This window comes from Phocoena phocoena, chromosome 11 (assembly GCF_963924675.1).
Source record: "Phocoena phocoena chromosome 11, mPhoPho1.1, whole genome shotgun sequence".
Classification (NCBI taxonomy): domain Eukaryota; kingdom Metazoa; phylum Chordata; class Mammalia; order Artiodactyla; family Phocoenidae; genus Phocoena; species Phocoena phocoena.
Window position 1 is genome coordinate 46,135,672 of NC_089229.1, and position 15,429 is coordinate 46,151,100.

Genomic DNA, 15,429 nt, shown 5'->3' on the forward strand with positions numbered 1-15,429 from the left:
GCCACAACTAGTAAAATTGCTGAGGCAGTGCTTGAACCTGGAGTCTTCTGATGGCAAAGCCCTTGGCTCTTTTCATTACAGGGACTGCCTTTCAGAGGCCAGTTGCTAAGCACTGTGTACTGGGCATGGAAAGGAAGCAGAAATGTGGGGCTGGATATTCACATATGTAGTGCATTTCACATCATTCTTTGACTTTGCTAGTTTATAAACCCATAGTGGAAGTGGCCTCTGTGATATCTCAGTATTAGCTTGCTTTGTGAGTAAATATTAAACCTCAAAACTATGCTTTCTTGGCAATCAGTTTATACTGATTTAATATGACGTTAAATTGCTCATAGAAGTTAACTATATCTCGGGAGCTCGAAATTTGATGAAAGTTTCCCAGGATTTTTTATTGCATGTTCATAAAATTTTACAAGCACTGCAGTTTGTGGCTTCTGACAAAGTCTCTGCGAAGGACAATGAATTAATTAGAGAATGAGAAGTCTATTGCTCACAATCCTTTGTAATGCCGTGTTGTCGTCCTCAGGAACTGCAATCCCAGAAAAAGCCGAAATTCAAGTGAGCCTAATACAAGCCGAAAATTCAGCTGTCAACCGCAGCACTAGTCGAAGCAAAGGCAAGTCCAGAGGGAGGAGGAAGAATTTTGGTCTGTATGGAAACAATCAGGTTCCTTTCTTCCCTTGAGAGTGGATGCGTAATTAAAAATAGGACGTAATTACTGCCCTTCTGTATTTGAAAGAAAACTGAACGAGGAAAAGGCAGCTGGAAGAATTAAACCACAGGTGAAGGCAACTTTGCAACTTGGGAGGTAACTGCCCCATCATTTATACTGCGTTGTGAATTAGGTTCCAGACGAGGAGCATATTGGTGCACATAACGTGTAGCAGCTCATTTGTATCATAAGCAGCAGGAGGATATTTTAATCTTCCAGGTCGTCACCATGTTAGTGGAAGGCAAGGATGATTTTAGCAAAAACTTCAACTAAATTGTGAACCCCGGACTGAAATGACGCTTGCTCATTAGGTGACCCTCCCCCAATGGAAAACAATTTTTATTTTAGCATATATGTATTTTTAAAAATAATTTACAATATGCGTGCTTCCACAAAGGACTTGATAAAACCTAATTCCACTCTAAAGAGAAAGCAAACTAGGATACAAGGCAAACTAAAGTATGGGGTGTGTGTGTGTGTGTGTGTGTGTGTGTGTGTGGACAAACTAATAAAACTATCCAGAAGAATTCTAGATATTTTATATTTTTGGATGAAAGAATAAGAGGGCTAAACAACAATATGGAGGGATTTCCCTGGTGGTCCAGGGGTTAAGACTTCACACTCCCACTGCAGGGGACACGGGTTCGATCCCTGGTCGGGGAACTAAGAGCCCATATGCCACAGGTGTGGCCAAAAAAATTAAAAAAAAAACAACCCAGCAATGTGAAAATATTCTCTGAATATAATTCTACAAAACCAATATTTTTTCCGTCTGTAATAGTTCAGTAATCCAATCACTTTTTGCCCCTAGGAGGGCCTTTCAGGTTTTAGTTGATGTTTTTAGTTCAGTTACGCTTTGTGACACTAACTGTTAGTGCACACAAAAATTGAGTTTTTCTCCTTTCCCAACGCATTGCTGGGGTACATTTCCCAGAGTTCCTATATCTAGATAGGTCTGGGTGACTAGTTTTTAACGACAGTAATGCTTGCCACCTCTTAGCGAAGGCAGTTAAGAGCAGGTGTGCCTTCTCTGAGCACTGTCTTCTTCCCCATCCACTAGCTGAACACTGAAGGCAGTTGCTGGAGGCTTATCCAGCAGTGGTTCTGAAAATGGGGTCCCAGGAGCAGTAGCACGTATGCCACCTGGAAACTTGTTCAAATGCAGATTCTTGGGACCCACCCAAGACCTACCAAGATCAGCAACTCTGGAGTTGGGGCCCAGCAATCTAGGTATTAACAAGCCCTCTAGGTGATTCTGAATTTGAGAAACACCCTTCAGGACAATAGCAAGGCCAGAGGTTGGAAGAATCATAGGTCCCTGGATGACTGCACAAAACAGACTCCTCTCCTGTCCCCCTTCTCACTTCACTGGACTGAGACAGAAGACACATACTGTATTACATTAAGCCCCTGAGACCTTCAGGTTACTTTCTACAGCAGTTAGCCCATCTTGACTAATACTGCTTCCTATTCCTTTTTCTATTATTGCTCTTGAGGAATGCAACAACTTCCCACTTTTGTCCTGGCTACCACAAGTCCTGTAGGGAATGATGAAACAGAAATAAACCAACCAGCTGATAAACATTGTTTTCCCTCCGGTTATGCCATTTTCTCCCTCTTTGAATTTTCGTGTACTGTTCCCTCTGCCTAGATTGTTACCTACTGCTCACCGAGCGAACTCCAACTCATCCTGCAAGCATCTCCGCAACTATAAAATCTTTTAGGAGCACTTTATAGAGTATGGGGACCACCTTTCTACATAATCTTACAGAATTTCTTGCCCTTCAGAGATCTGAGCTCCCTTAATATGAGAGAAGCCTTCTCAAACACCCAAAGTTTGGCATAAAATTACATAAGATGCTGTTTATATAGTTGACATTTTTGAATTTTAAATTTTATGCCACATTTTTCTCTTTTCTCTCTTTAGGGGAAATTCTTTTCTCCCACCCTAAATATGTACTTCTACTGAATATGTGACTTAGTTCTATCCAATCAGAGTCCTTCCCTGAAATTTTTCTAAGTGGGCTTATCGGAAAATTTTAAATTGTTCTCAACATTGTAAGATTGTGAGACCCTGGAGCTATCTGCTGCCACGTTGACTGTCGTGGAAAAGTCTGTCTGTGAGAAAGAAAGAGGCGAACACTCAGAGATAACAGTGTCAGTTCTGACAATATCCTACCCCAGGGATCCAGTCATACCTGAAGTTGGATCCACATCTCCGTGGTTTGGATACTTAGGTAATAAATTGTATTCCTTTGCTTTAGATAGTTTGCATTTCTATCACTGGCTTTCAAAAGCAGCAAGCTGTGATGAATATGGAAATCATTTTGTTCATTCCTGAAAAAGAGATTGCAATAGGCTTTGGGCTGCCAGAGGCTGACCTAGAATAGTAGGATGAAGTGGAAAAAAAAAAAAAAAGGGTATTTAAGCACAGCACTGAGAGATAATATAGAAAAATGTCAGATGAATGAAGAAAGTCATCCTGATTAAGATAGAACAGTGCTTCTCAGATCTAATCCTTTATTTAATAGCTTCATGGTTTTTGCCTTTTTGGTATACATCTGTTTAACTTTTTAAGCTTAAAAAAAATGTAGTCTCGTTCTAAGCAATAATGGCAACATAATTATGGGTTGATTTGCTAGTTTTAAATACATGGCTATTAGAATTTTTTAAGCTCATTGTGACCTCCTAAAGTGATTGTTTTTGTTACTAATGGCATGAATACCACACTGGGAAATGCTGAGATAGAGGATCAAGTCTGCTGCGGGCTGGAGGGGGAGGCGTAGGGAGAATAGAGGAGGGAGAAAATCAGCCTCCTCCTCCCGTGTCTTGAATTTAGCCAGCTTAGGAGCAGCTTTGCTACCTTTGGTTGATAACCTGAGGGCTACAATGAATGCAGTAGACAGGAAAACCCCCATGATATATGCAGACAATATGGCTGCCTTATGGCCATATCTGTTGTTAAAACATTGAAAGACTTCTGTGCAAGCTGAAAAACAGCTATTGCTCTGAGCCCACACAGAGCTCCAACACCCTGGTTACCTTGGCCTCACCTCAGGACTGTCTGGATCACCCCATGATCCGGCAAGTAAAGGGGAAATGCCAGTACAGCAGGGAGCCTCTGGGACTTTGCGCCTGCCTTATGGCTAGCTTCTATTCTGATTGGTCGGTGCCTTTGCCAGCTGTTGTGAAATAATGTAAAACTCCTGGATATATTCCTTTATTACTGTATGGATCATGATGGGTTGTATTTATCGACTAACTTGTCTGTTCTTCTTCCCAGATTGTCCCTCGTCTAAAGATAAGAATTATATGTCATTTTATCCACTGTCTGATATGAATGGAGTCGTCAAGTTGGAAAGAGGTGAGGAGTTGGCTGGGATCTAGAACTTACTTTCTGGCTGTTTAACCACGTATTAACTGTGTTATAGGAAGACATTAATAGTTGGGTAGGAGGCAATCAAGTGCTGGATTCTGAAGTTAGTCTGCCTGAGTTCAAATTCTTGTTCTGTCCCTTACAAATGGAGTGCTCTTGAATAAGTTATTTCATCTCTTAGTTTCCTCATCTGATAAGTAGAAATAATAACAGGACCTATCGCATGGTGATGATCTGAGGATTATATGACAACACATAAAGCATTTAGACTGGTGCATACAGGCATACAGTAAGCATTCAATATGTAGTAGCTGTAATTATTATTGTTACTTTATGCGATGTGAGAACAACTGCAAATAAAAGTTACTCTATTACTCTAAAACAGTTTTAAATAAACAATTTTACTGTTTTTCCACATGTAAATAGGCCTTCCGCATAAAGACTTCTGTGGTCAGTTTTGGTTTGGAAATGCAGAATTAACCAAGATTAAATAAACTTTGCTGCTGGATACATCAATATGCTAATCTTTTCTATAAAACTCTAAGAGGGTTTTTAAAAAAAAATCAGCTTGAAAAACCCTGATTTTTATCATCAACCTTTTTGTTTTTGAGAATACTTTTATGGAAATGCCGCTCTAAGGATTTTGACCTCAATCTTTATGTAAAATACCTGGCCCTCTTGACTGGATCGTAAGGAACCACAATGTGCTTTTTGAAAGAGGGCTGAGTGGCCTAGACACAAAATAGGCATGTGGCCTCCTTGGCCTTTTTTCCCTAGACTCATCTCATGCAGGTAAGATGACTTATCTTCTGGTGTGAGAAGAAGCAAGGAAACACCAACCTTAGTTCAAGAATCCAAGTGAAAGGACCTTTCTCCCTTAAGCTTAGAGTGGCTCACCAAGGCCTTCTGCCTCGTGCTTTGTGACTCTACTCTGGTCCTGCTAGTCCTTCCCAGGCCAAAGGTTTCCTCCTACATTGAAGTCAGTTCCAGTCCCATTTTACCTATCAATGGGTTTTGGTTTCAATAGACATTTCAAAGGAAGATTCAGTTTAAAAACACATAGACACAGGAAACATGACCATCTTGGCTCATCTCACCAAAAGCATCACCTAACTAATCTAGGAAGTAATGATGTGCTTGACCTTGACCCAACTCATGAGTACCCCTGCTTATGTCTGGAGTCAGGAGGAGAGATTAAGGCTCAAGTGTGCCCTGAAACCTAGAGCACAGTCTGGCACAGCTAAATGTCAGTATATGCTTGTTGAATTAATGCAAGGATTAAAAATGAATATTTAGGTATAATATAAGAGATAAATGCCAAATTTTTAGTGGTGCTCATAATATTGCTGACATTCCATAAATTCTATCAATACTAAAATAATGAACTTAAATGTACTTAATCAAATCAAATAATTTTTTGCTTTAACTTATAGGGAATTTTAACCATTTTTTTCTTCTCCCTTTCATTACTCTTCAGCAGTTTCATATAAGGGTTTGGCATTCTCATTTCATATGGGTGTCCTAATTTGGTAATGAGATTTAATTTTGTTGACTTATTAGCATCATCTCTCTCCCTTAAGAAAATTCCTGTCCCCTTTCTCTCATTTGCTTATCCCTGAAGCTAATCTGATGATCATTTTGTCCTCTCATTCAGGGCCTGGGAGTTGTGGATAATACCGCAGTGATTCCTGAAGGCAGGGTACTCAAGTGTGCAGAACAAAGAGCATCTGTCTATTACATTCACATATGAATGAGTGGCAGCTTGGCCTATAAAGTGTTCCTGCAGAAACTCTTGTCAGGGCTGTGAAGTCATCACCCCATTATCTTGATTATCTTCTGGCATTGGGTGTTATAGTAAGAAGTCTGAGAATTTCCTGATTTTGGCTTCTTTTAATGCAATTTTATTTTTATACTTGGAAGTTTGGAAAATTCTTTCATTTTTATTGAAATTTAAAGATTTTACCAGATTTTGGTTACTTTACTGCTATTGATGTTGATTAGAAAATAGTAAGCCTTTTCAATATCCAATTTTAGTTTAGTTTTGCTTTTTTTTAATGCTGAAAATTTTTCTTCAGTTATATCCTTAATTATCTGTTCTGATGGGTTGATTCTACATTCAGAAATACATGTTAATTTTTAGTTAGATTGCTGTTCTACTTTCCACATCTGTCATCTTCTCTTACATTATTGTTTGTCATTATGTATCCCACGTATGTTCCTAGAAACTATCTGTTGTTTCATGAATGTGATTCTCACAGGAAGGTCTATACTTTTTACTGCCACTGCTGTCAGCAGAATAGTTCTAGAATTCAATCTAGTCTGTCTTCGCCATTCTTCTTTTCATCTTGTTAATAACGGCTAATAGTCCTAACTCAAGCATTTCCTTTGAGACTTCTTCTGCACGTTTCTTTTTCTCTTGTCGTGGGATATTTTCTTAGTGTGTTTGCGTTACTCATAATTTCCTGTATCCAGGATGCTGGACTTAGGCTGTGGTTCCAGGAGCAACATAGAAGTGGGTCAAGATTGACCTGTGGGTTAAAGGTTGGGGAGAAAAAAATCTGAAAAGCAACATTGAGTGATGAAGCCAGGGTCAAGATCCAAGGAGAAAGTCCAAACAAGGCAGCAGTGTGAAGAAAGACAGGCAAAGACTTGGTGTAAAACCCTGGGATGGAAAGCGAAGTAAGTGGCTTTGGATTGGAGGGATGAGGGTTGAGTCTTAAATCCCTATGACTATAGGGAGCTAGTAAATGATGTACTGGGCAATTTAGACAGAAGGGGAAGTTGGGGCAGACAAAAAAAAATCCTACCTCATACTTGTTGTGAAGCTCATATTAGTGAAGACTGGGATGGGGCCATATGGCTTCTGATAGAAATCCTTCTTGAGACAATATTTGTAGGTCAGTTTGGGGGCCAGTATTGCCTCAATTGATCACAAATAGGAATGTGCTCAATTCCATTTGCTTTGGCAATTGATGAGGTGGCTTCTCTCCTTTGGATGATTCTACAGGTATTTTAATGAAAAAAAGAGAAAGAGTTCTCAGGAGCTTTGATTCACTCGACTATTTTCTGTTAATTCCCAAATTTTATTTAAAGGCATATATCTTTTTTTTTTAACATCTTTATTGGAGTATAATTGCTTTACAATGGTGTGTTAGTTTCTGCTTTATAACAAAGTGAATCAGTTATAAATATACATATGTTCCCATATCTCTTCCCTCTTGCATCTCCCTCCCTCCCACCCTCCCTATCCCACCCCTCTAGGTGGTCACAAAGCACCGAGCCGATCTCCCTGTGCTATGCGGCTGCTTCCCACTAGCTATCTATTTTACGTTTGGTAGTGTATATATGTCCATGCCACTCTCTCACTTTGTCCCAGCTTACCCTTCCTCCTCCCCATATCCTCAAGTCCATTCTCTAGTAGGTCTGTGCCTTTATTCCCGTCTTACCCCTAGGTTCTTCTTCATGACCTTTTTTTTTTTCTTAGATTCCATATATATGTGTTAGCATACGGTATTTGTTTTTCTCTTTCTGACTTACTTCAATCTGTATGACAGACTCTAGGTCCATCCACCTCACTACAAATAACTTAATTTCATTTCTTTTTATGGCTGAGTAATATTCCATTGTATATATGTGCCACATCTTCTTTATCCCTTCATCCGTTGATGGACACTTAGGTTGCTTCCATGTCCTGGCTATTATAAATAGAGCTGCAATGAACATTTTGGTACATGACTCTTTGAATTATAAGGAGGCAAGAATATACAGTGGAGAAAAGACAGCCTCTTCAATAAGTGGTGCTGGGAAAACTGGACAGGTACATGTAAAAGTATGAGATTAGAATACTCCCTAACACCGTACACAAAAATAAGCTCAAAATGGATTAAAGACCTAAATGTAAGGCCAGAAACTATCAAACTCTTAGAGGAAAACATAGGCAGAACACTCTATGACATAAATCACAGCAAGATCCTTTTTGACCCACTTCCTAGAGAAATGGAAATAAAAAGAAAAATAAACAAATGGGACCTAATGAAACTTAAAAGCTTTTGCACAGCAAAGGAAACCATAAACAAGACCAAAAGACAACCCTCAGAATGGGAGAAAATATTTGCAAATGAATCAACTGATAAAGGATTAATCTCCAAAATTTACAGGCAGCTCATGCAGCTCAATAACAAAAAAACAAACAACCCAATCCAGAAATGGGCAGAAGACCTAAATAGACATTTCTCCAAAGAAGATATACAGATTGCCAACAAACACATGAAAGAATGCTCAACATCATTAATCATTAGAGAAATGCAAATCAAAGCTACAATGAGATATCATCTCACACCAGTCAGAATGGCCATCATCAAAAATTCTAGAAACAATAAATGCTGGAGAGGGTGTGGAGAAAAGGGAACCCTCTTGCACTGCTGGTGGGAATGTGAATTGATACAGCCACTATGGAGAACAGTATGGAGGTTCCTTAAAAAACTACAAATAGGGCTTCCCTGGTGGCGCAGTGGTTGAGAGTCCTCCTGCCGATGCAGGGGACACGGGTTCATGTCCCGGTCCGGGAAGATCCCACATGCCGCGGAGCGGCTGAGCCCGTGAGCCATGGCCGCTGAGCGTGTGCATCTGGAGCCTGTGCTCTGCAACAGGAGAGGCCACAGCAGTGAGAGGCCTGCGTACCGCAAAAAAAAAAAAACTACAAATAGAACTACCGTACAACCCAGGAATCCCACTACTGGGCATATACCCTAAAGGCATATATCTTTGTAAGATACTGAAAAAACATGAATATAAAATGTAAGTCCCAATTGCTGTGTATAATATTCTGCAAACATACTTCCCCCACACCCACTTTCAGAACAGACTAGAGTTAATTTTAGACATCTAGCATGATGGAGGTAGACTGTTTGCATAAGATGGTGAACAGGAGTGTCAGTTGCCCAAGCTTAAGTGATATGGAAATGTGCCCAGAAGAAAGTAGAATGAAATTATTAGATCACTTTGGACTTTCCAAAGCCTTAATATGATAATCTCTTTGAGAGATGACTGGAAAGTTTTGGTATTAAGTTTCTAGCATTGGTGCCATTTAAATGAAGCATATCTTTTCAGAGAATTTTAGGAAAGCTAATGTGTCGGGGTAGAAGTATTAAGAGCCAAGGAAGCTTGCAACAGAATGTGCTTCACTGGGCTAAGATATTGCTGTCTAGCTTTGTCCTGGATCAGTGGAGACAACCTCTGAGACTTGTAAGAAACATAAACAGAACATTGAGCCACAGCACCTCTTGGACTTGAGAAATAAGCCTTCCAGCATCACTGCGTATTTTTATTCCACAATGCCTGACTTAAATTCTACTTTACACTGAACTTTAAAGATACATGAACAGAGTGGATATGCAGCATGTGATGGGTAGCGACGGAATACACACAATTACAAGCCAATGGAGATCAGATTAGGACTTCTGTAGTTAGTATACATCACCTGGTCTTTCAAACCGTGGAGGAATGCATCCTTCATTTCATTCATAAATGTTGACTTCAAAATTTGCTCTTGCTTAGGGACTGTTTTCCTTGGCACTTATTTATTGATCTCTTCATCCACCCATCCATCCATCCAACCATCCATTAATCCATCCAGTATCTTTTTTTTTTTTTTTTTTTTTTTTTTGCGGTACGCAGGCCTCTCACTGTTGTGGCCTCTCCCGTTGCGGAGCAGAGGCTCTGGACGCGCAGGCTCAGCGGCCATGGCTCACGGGCCCAGCCGCTCCGCGGCATGTGGGATCTTCCTGGACCGGGGCAGGAACCCTTGTCCCCTGCATCGGCAGGCGGACTCTCAACCACTGTGCCACCAGGGAAGCCCCATCCAGTATCTTTTGAGTGCTTAGTATATGCCAGTCCTGGGAATACAATGAAGAATAAGAATAAGACAGACTCTGTTTTTGATCCTGTCTTGTGAAATCTAGCTGCCTTTACCTCCCCAGACTCTCAGCCCCTCCTCAACTCAGGAATTTCACTGGATTCTGCCTGGGTTTTCCTTCCCTGCACTGTGGAATGGAAACTTTCCCAAGGTAGGCTAGGAAATCCTAGGGCTCACTTGTTTCCTTTCTGTTGGGATCACTGTCCATTATTGCTGGATGTCCAGTATCTTAAAAACCATTGTGTCAAAAAAAAAAAAAAAAAAAAAAAAAAACCATTGTGTCATATATTTTGTCCATTCTGTTTTGGTTCTTTTAGCCCGGAAGGTAAGTCCAAGCCCTGTTTCTTGATCTTGTGTGGAGGCAGATGTGTACTACTGAGTTCTAAGAGTTCTTTAAATACTCTGGACACAATTTTTTTTTTTGTCAAATATTCGATTTGCAAATATTTTCTCCCAATCTATAGTTTGTCTTTTTTTTAAAAACATCTTTATTGGAGTATAATTGCTTTACAATGGTGTGTTAGTTTCTGCTTTAGAGCAAAGTAAATCAGCTATACATATACATATATCCCATATCTCCTCCCTCCTGCGTCTCCCTCCCACCCTCCCTATCGCACCCCTCTAGGTGGTCACAAAGCACCAAGCTGATTTCCACGTGCTATGCGGCTGCTTCACACTAGCTATTTTACATTTGATAGTGTATATATGTCCATGCCACTCTCTCACTTTGTCCCAGCTTACCCTTCCCCCTCCCCGCGTCCTCAAGTCCATTCTCTACGTCTGTGTCTTTATTCCTGTCCTGCCCCTAGGTTCTTCAGAGCCTTTTTTTTTTTAGATTCCATATATATGTGTTAGCATACGATAGTTTTCTTTTTCTGACTTACTTCACTCTGTATGACAGACTCTAGGTCCATCCACCTCACTACAAATAACTCAATTTCGTTTCTTGTTACGGCTGAGTAATATTCCATTGTATACATGTGCCACATCTTCTTTATCCATTCATCTGTCGATGGACACTTAGGTTGCTTCCATGTCCTGGCTATTGTATATAGCGCTGCAGTGAACATTGTGGTACATGACTCTTTTTGAATTATGGTTTTCTCAGGGTATATGCCCAGTAGTGAGATTGCTGGGTCATATGGTAGTTCTATTTTTAGTTTTTTAAGGAATCTCCATACTGTTCTGCATAGTGACTGTATCAATTTACATTGCCACCAACAGTGCAAAAGGGTTCCCTTTTCTCCACAGGTTCTCCAGCATTTATTTTTTGTAGATTTTTTGATGATGGCCATTCTGACTGGTGTGAGGTGATACCTCATTGTAGTTTTGATTTGCATTTCTCTAATGATGAATGGTGTTGAACATCCTTTCATGTGTTTGCTGGCAATCTGTATATCTTCTTTGGAGAATTATGTATTTAGGTCTTCTGCCCATTTTTGGATTGGGTTGTTTGTTTTTCTGATGTTCAGCTGCATGAGCTGCTTGTATATTTTGGAGATTAATCCTTTGTCAGTTGATTCATTTGCAAATATTTTCTCCCATTCTGAAGGTTGTCTTTTCATCTTGTTTTGCTGTGCAAAAACTTTTAAGTTTCATTAGGTCCCATTTGTTTGTTTTTATTTCCATTTCTCTAGGAGGTGGGTCAAAAAGTATCTTGCTTTGATTTATGTCATAGAGTATTCTGCCTATGTTTTCCTCTAAGAGTTTTATAGTGTCTGGCCTTACATTTAGGTCTTTAATCCATTTTGAGATAATTTTTGTGTATGGTGTTAAGGAGCATTCTAATTTCATTCTTTTACATGTAGCTGTCTAGTTTTCCCAGCACCACTTATTGAAGAGGCTGTCTTTTCTCCATTGTATATTCTTGCCTCCTTTATCAAAGATAAGGTGATCACATGTGTGTGGGTTTATCTCTGTGCTTTCTATCCTGGCCCATTGATCTATATTTCTGTTTTTGTGCCAGTACCATACTATCTTGATTACTGTAGCTTTGTAGTATAGTCTAAAGTCCGGGAGCCTGATTCCTCGAGGTCCATTTTTCTTTCTGAAGATTGCTTTGGCTATTTGGGGTCTTTTGGTTTTCCATACAAGTTGTGAAATTTTTTGTTCTAGTTCTGTGAAAAATGCCAATGGTAGTTTGATAGGGATTGCATTGAATCTGTAGATTGCTTTGGGTAGTATAGTCATTTTCCAAATGTTGATTCTTCCAATCCAAGAACATGGTAAATCTCTCCATCTGTTTGTATCATCTTTAATTTCTTTCATCAGTGTCTTATAGTTTTCTGCATACAGGTCTTTTGTCTCCTTAGGTAGGTTTATTCCTAGGTATTTTATTCTTTTTGTTGCAATGGTAAATGAGAGTTTTTCCTTAATTTCTCTTTCAGATTTTTCATCATTAGTGTATAGGAATGCAAGAGATTTCTGTGCATTACTTTTGTATCCTGCTACTTTACGAAATTCATTGATTAGCTCTAGTAGTTTTCTGGTGGCATCTTTAGGATTCTCTATGTATAGTATCATGTCATCTGCAAACAGTGACAGCTTTAGTTCTTCTTTTCCGATTTGGATTCCTTTTATTTCTTTTACTTCTCTGATTGCTATGGCTAAAACTTCCAAAACTGTGTTGAATAATAATGGTGAGAGTGGACAACCTTGTCATCTTCCTGATCTTATAGGAAATGGTTTCACTTTTTCACCATTGAAAACAATGTTGGCTGTGGGTTTGTCATATATGGCCTTTATTATGTTGAGGTAAGTTCCCTCTATGCCTACTTTCTGCAGGGTTTTTATCATAAATGGTTGTTGAATTTTGTCAAACGCTTTTTCTGCATCTATTGAGATGATCATATGTTTTTTTTCCTTCAGTTTGTTAATATGGTTTATCACATTGATTGATTTGCGTATATTGAAGAATCCTTGTATTCGTGGGATAAACCCCACTCGATCATGGTGTATGATCCTTTTAATGTGCTGTTGGATTCTGTTTGCTAGCATTTTGTTGAGGATTTTTGCATCTATGTTCATCAGTGTTATTGGCCTGTAGTTTTCTTTCTTTGTGACATCTTTGTCTGGTTTTGGTTTAAGGGTGATGGTGGCCTCGTAGAATGAGTTTGGGTATGTTCCTCCCTCTGCTATATTTTGGAAGAGTCTGTGAAGGATAGGTGTTAGCTCTTCTCTAAATGTTTGATAGAATTCGCCTGTGAAGCCATCTGGTTCTGGGCTTCTGTTTGTTGAAAGATTTTTAATCACAGTTTCAATTTCAGTGCTTGTGATTGTTCTGTTTATATTTTCTGTTTCTTCCTGGTTCAGTCTTGGAAGGTTGTGCTTTTCTAACAATTTTTTAATTTCTTTGTGGTTGCCCATTTTATTGGCAGATAGTTGCTTGTAGTAATCTCTCATGATCCTTTGTATTTCTGCAGTGTCAGTTGTTACTTCTCCTTTTTCCTTTCTAATTCTATTGATTTGAGTCTTGTCCCTTTTTTTCTTGATGAGTCTGCCTAATGGTTTATCAGTTTTGTTTATCTTCTCAAAGAACCAGCTTTTAGTTGTATTGGTCTTTGCTATTGTTTCTTTCAGTTCTTTTTCATTTATTTCTGATCTGATCTTTATGATTTCTTTCCTTCTGCTACCTTTGTGGGGTTTTCTTTGTTCTTCTTTCTCTAATTGCTTTAGGTATAAGGTTAGGTTGTTTATTTCAGATTTTTCTTGTTTGTTGAAGTAGGATTGCATTGCTATAAACTTCCCTCTTAGAACTGCTTTTGCTGCATCCCATAGGTTTTGGGTCGTCGTGTTTTCATTGTCATTTCTTTCTAGGTATTTTTTGATTTCCTCTTTGATTTCTTCAGTGATCTCTTGGTTATTTGATAGCGTATTGTTTAGTGTCCATGTGTTTGTATTTTTTACAGATTTTTTTCCTGTAATTGATATCTAGTCTCACAGCATTGTGGTTGAAAAAGATACTTGATAAAATTTCAGTTTTCTTAAATTTACCAAGGCTTGATTTGTGACCCAGGATGTGATCTATCCTGAAGAATGTTCCATGAGCACTTGAGAATAAAGTGTATTCTGTTGTTTTTGGATGGAATGTCCTATAAATATCAGTTAAGTCCATCTTGTTTAATGTATCATTTAAAGCTTGTGTTTTCTTATTTATTTTCATTCTGGATCATCTGTCCATTGTTGAAAGTGGGGTGTTAAAATCCCGTACTATGATTGTGTTACTGTCGATTTCCTCTTTTATGGCTGTTAGCATTTGCCTTATGTATTGAGGTGCTCCTATGTTGGGTGCATAAATATTTACAATTATTCTATCTTCTTCTTGGATTCATCTCTTGATCATTATGTAGTATCCTTCTTTGTCTCTTGTAATAGTCTTTATTTTAAAGTCTATTTAGTCTGATATGAGAATTGCTACTCCAGCTGTCTTTTGATTTCCATTTGTATGGAATATCTTTTTCCATCCCCTCACTTTCAGTCTGTATGTGTCCCTAGGTCTGAAGTGGGTCTCTTGTAGACAGCATATATACAGGTCTTGTTTTTGTATCCATTCAGCCTGTCTGTGTCTTTTGGTGGGAGCATTTAATCCATTTACATTTAAAGTAATAATCAATATGTATGTTCCTATTCCCATTTTCTTAATTGTTTTGGGTTTGTTATTGTTGGTCTTTTCCTTCCTTTGTGTTTCCTGCCTAGAGAAGTTCCTTTAGCATTTGTTGTAAAGCTGGTTTGGTGGTGCTGAATTCTCTTGGCTTTTGCTTGTCTGTAAAGGTTTTAATTTCTCCGTCGAATCTGAATGAGATCCTTGCTGGGTAGAGTAATCTTGGTCTTAAGTTTTTCCCTTTCATCACTTTAAATATGTCTTGCCACTCCCTTCTGGCTTGCAATTTCTGCTGAAAGATCAGCTGTTAACCTTATGCGGATTCCTGTACATGTTATTTGTTGTTTTTCCCTTGCTGCTTTTAATATTTATTCTTTGTATTTAATTTTTGATAGTTTGATTAATATGTGTCTTGGCATGTTTCTCCTTGGATTTATCCTGTATGGGACTATCTGCACTTCCTGGACTTGATTGACTATTCCATTTCCCATATTAGGGAAGTTTTCAACTACAATCTCTTCCAATATTTTCTGAGTCCCTTTCTCTTCTTCTTCTGTGATCCCTATAATTCCAGTGTTGGTGCGTTTAATGTTGTCCCATAGGTCTCTGAGACTGTCCTCATTTCTTTTTCTTCTTTTTTCTTTATTCTGCTCTGCGGTAGTTATTTCCCCTATTTTATCTTCCTGGGCACTTTTCCGTTCTTCTGCCTCAGTTATTCTGCTATTGATACCTTCTAGAGAATTTTTAATTTCATTTATTGTGTTGTTCATGATTGTTTGTTTGCTCTTTAGTTCTTCTAGGTCCTTGTTAAATATTTCTTGTAT